Source organism: Geospiza fortis, unplaced genomic scaffold, assembly GCF_000277835.1.
Source record: "Geospiza fortis unplaced genomic scaffold, GeoFor_1.0 scaffold403, whole genome shotgun sequence".
In the NCBI taxonomy this organism is placed as follows: domain Eukaryota; kingdom Metazoa; phylum Chordata; class Aves; order Passeriformes; family Thraupidae; genus Geospiza; species Geospiza fortis.
In genome coordinates, this window is record NW_005054336.1 from 5391132 (window position 1) to 5395441 (window position 4310).

At 36.4% G+C, this 4310-nt stretch overlaps 1 protein-coding gene across 1 annotated transcript in view; it reads left to right on the forward strand.

The window, feature by feature from the left end:
* The first annotated feature begins 2867 nt into the window (after positions 1-2867).
* Positions 2868-4310, forward strand: part of LOC102042796 (uncharacterized oxidoreductase YtbE-like) — a 36531-nt gene continuing 35088 nt past the window's right edge. The window contains exon 1 of the mRNA XM_031057919.1: positions 2868-2934. The gene's annotated coding sequence lies outside the window, so the exon portion shown is untranslated. The remainder of the gene's footprint in view (positions 2935-4310) is intronic.

Genomic DNA, 4310 nt, shown 5'->3' on the forward strand with positions numbered 1-4310 from the left:
TTTATTGCTCAGTTTAGTTTGCACTGACGGGAGCTGGGTTGTTGCTGTCCTTGGAGCTCACGAACACAATTAGTTACCAGTGGGACACGTGGTGATTCTCCAGGAGGAGGATCTGTCATCATTCATAATTGCCCTTTGCAAGTAAAGAGCACTGGTATGATGTCAGAAATCACCCATCAGCTTGAATTAGGATGTTACAATGGTAATTATTGTACATAGCTTTTCATTGTGTAAAGCAATGAGTCACCACAAATCACAGTTCTCTTTATAATTTTTCCTATAATATTATCTTTGCAGTATTTTAAGTGGCTTTGCATTATTGGTCTCACATTCAACTACATCTTAAATTTGCTGTCCCTCTACATAATTGGATGTTGGCTATGCGTTATCATAAATTATTTATATAATTTATTTTTAAGTCAACCTTTCACAGCAGAAATTATTTTGATAATGTTCTAATTAAGTACAGAATATGGGCTTAGTATTTTATTTTCTTTTGATTATTCTTTTTTGTGGAAGTTTTATAGAGGTGAAAAAATTTGTCATGGGTTTGTCTCATTTGTAGTATTTGTCTCATTTTTAAAGTATCTCCAAATGTCTAATGTTAATTAATTAATGTCATCCTTTCCAGATAGAATAGTCTATGTTTTAAAAAGGAAGGAAAATAATATTTTTGTTCAGTCTGTTTATTTGCTGCACATAGTAAATATCCTTATAGTTATGAAGCTAAAGGTTCTATCAAGGTATGGTAAGTATTGAAAGTAGTTTCAATTGAGTTGAGAAGGGAATAGAATGAAAATAATTTAAAACTGGTTCACACCAGCAATTCTTCGTGCACTATTAACTGCTAAGATCTAGTCACAAAACATTATTCTGAGGAGAAAAGGTTTAGTGAACCCTAGAAATTGGATTTGATTTATGCCAGAAAATCTGCCTTTTCACTGCTTGAGATTTCTATGGAAGGAAGCCACAGTCTTTTACCAAATGGTTTCTAAGGTAACATCTTATAGCAGAGCATCTGAAACCAATTTGGTTGTTAATGAGAAGTAGTTCTCACGGTGGTGGGAAAGTGTGGAGTGAAAGAAAGGCTTTAAGATTTGGCAGTCTGTCTCTAAAGGCATTTAAATAAATGTGTGCTGCTGCTCTGCTTATGAAATTTCTACATGAATTACACATTCATAATTGCCTTCCAAATGTACAGGTCTCCTTCCAGATTTTATTGATAGATTCTGCATGATTAAAATATTTGTCTACTACAGATGAATAATTTAAATAGCTGGCACTTTTCCAGTGGAAACCTCTTTACTATTGCTGAAAGAAAAATTTGCATTTTTGGGGTGATAGTTATTTCTGCTGCCAGAAATCCATCTGTGAATTGGTGCCATATCAGAGCAATAGCATCCCACTGATATCACATGCTACTTGCAGACTTCCTGGGGTTGCTGTGACACACATTCTGAGAAGTTACTCTTGCACCTACTCTCTATCTAAGGTTCTGAGGAGATAAATGGTGGGTCAGTGAACAGAAATGTGTGGTCATTTTACAGTAGATGATCTGAATATCCTCTACAGTCAGAGCCTCTTTGGGATGGAGGGAATAGAGTGCTTCTGTCAACAATGGCTCATTGCCATTTCTTCCTTCCTCTCAGGAAGAGAGAAAACCAGCAATTCTGGCTTCCCTTTCCCTGGATACATAATAAACATGTAATGGCTCTCTCCTACCCTCTTGCCTTGAGGCAAGGCTGTATTCCTGCATTTTGTTTCATTGCCTGTGTAGACTTGCCTGAGTAGAATTGCAGAGTTTTAAATCTTGCTTGCTTACTTTTTTTTTGCTCATGTTACTGAATTCTGTTAGTGTGTTCTGAGTCCCCTGTTAAACAATGGATCATATTTAGCGGACAAACAAGCAAACAAAAGAATAAGAGAAGCAAAGTAAAACTTACGTACTAAAAAACTTAAATCATTCATAATCCAAATAACTTTTACAGAGGCAAGAGAAATTTGCCTCAAATGACTGAGCTTTAGATAAACCTGTGTGCTGCTTTTGTTCTGACCAATTATAAACCATTGATTATATAATGGGAGTCTGCTCAGTGTCTTTCAGTTATTGTTGATGGTGTCCTACCAGTTTTTCCAGAAGCCCATTGTCTCCATAGGCTCCATTCCCTCAGGAGTAGCTGCCCTCTTTTGTGTACACATTGGGTGCCAGTCTTGTACTCTGAATAAAATATCCAAGTTATTTTGTAAAAGTAATTGTTATTAAATTTGGATCTCTTACCTTGAAATAGTCTCTAGTTGCCTCATGAAAATTGTAGAGCGCAGTAACTTCATAGCAAGGTTGACTTTGGTTTCACCTGGTGCAGAAGGAAGCCTCTCTAGAAATCTAGAGAGAGGATGCTTGAATATTTTGTCATCACATGCTGCATAGGATTTGCAGAATAACTGACACTGTTAAGATAAAACTATGCCAAATAGTTTACTATGGCAACTTTACTTGTGTTCTAGTGCTGTGGTAGTAGAAGGTTAATGTGACATTATTGACTTGTCTGAGAGCAGCTGTAGGGGTAGTGTTGGGGAATATAACAGGAAGAAGGGCTCCAGGAGAAAAGTCATTCAAGGAGAAGGTCATTCTGATCTTTTGTTGATTGGCTAGGACACAACTGTGTTTTCTTTTTTTTAATTTGAATAAAATAATTTATTAAATCACATTATTTAACTGCTGCTGCTGAAGGGGGAACTTGTTTTGCTCCATCTCTTGCACAAAATTTAGTGGGTTTTCCTCTCTGAGGAATTATGAGGAATGATTCAGGTTCATGAATAATTCTGAAACTGTACTCTCTTTTTTGGCCATTTAACAGTCTGAGTCAGCTTGTCAGAGGATCATATGAATACAAAATCAGAAGGAGGATATAAGACAGACAGCAAGGACAACAAGTAAGGATTGTCTGTCTTTGGGCCTTTCCATAGAAGAGGCATGTGGTTTTCTGAATGTTTGAGCAGTTAACCTGGAAACGTGTTATATGTTCATTTGCTTTATGTATGGCCATTTCATGTTTTATCATCACATTTTCTCATAAGGTAATTAGGAAATCAAACTGTATGAACACCAAAAAATTCAATATATTCTTAAGATGTGTTATATTGATGTAATATTGAAATAGTAGAACTAAAACTAATAGAATCAGGTGTTTCAAGCCTGCTATGGTATAAAATACCATAGATACATGATGGGTGTCTAAAAGTTGAGAAAAGAATGTTTGAGCTTTTGCTTTTGAGAGTTTTTAGGTGATTAATTTGAGGTAAAAAATCAGCAAGGAATGGTATTTTTACAGATGTTTCTTTGTCAGCTCTAAATTTCGTACTGGTGTCAGAAGATCATTAGTCTTTGATATGATCTCTAAATATTCTGGCTGGGGTTTCACCAGCAGGAACTTGCCTAATGTTATTCCACTGAATTCAAGTAGCCAAAGTTATTCATATCACTGGACATTTTTATATGTTCAAATGAATAATTGTTTCACATTTCACAAAGAACATGACACTTTGCCACAAAGGGAGGGAGAAAGCAGGGAGAGAAAACAGATCCTGGTTCTGTTTTGAAAAACTGTTGGTGCTTTGGATCTCTCTCTGTAGTTCTACAACTTTGTGAGGGAGAACAGAAAGTTTAATGAGGCTGAGAGCTGAGATTGTGTATAAATCTGGGAATGGGGATAGCAGGTGGTTTGTTATTTGTTTTACATATTTGGTGGGGTCAGGAGTGGAGATGTTGCTGATTTTCTGTTTTTGAGGTGTTGGGGGTGGTGTTGCTGATTGGCATGTTGGGGCTTTTTCCCCTGTAACAACTGCGTTATGAGCAGGAGTCTGCCTTAATAATAATCTTTGTATCATTTTATGGGTTGTCAGAGCATTTTCTCACTCCGGTTTTGATGGCAGTGTTCTTCGGGGTACCGGCAAAGTGATGAGTAACTGTGACAAAATAACAATGTAACCAGTTAAGCCTGCTGTCCCTGGATTTGTGTCCTCTGACCTATCCATATTTTCACTGCAGTATCCTTGTCCCTTACAACCACCAGTTTTTCACAAAATCTGTAGAAATGTAACTGTCTTGCATGTCTTGCAATCTGTCAAATTTGGCTTAGTTCAGTCAGTGAGGTAACAGTGTTATTGCCCTAGGAAAGAAGTTAAAATATTAGTTAAAAAATAGGAAGCTCTTCCAAACTTACTGGTATTTGACATAGTTTCTTGAAAGGAGCTCCAATTTCTTATCAGCAAATTCTAGGGAACAAATGTGTTAAATAATTTTAGAAATT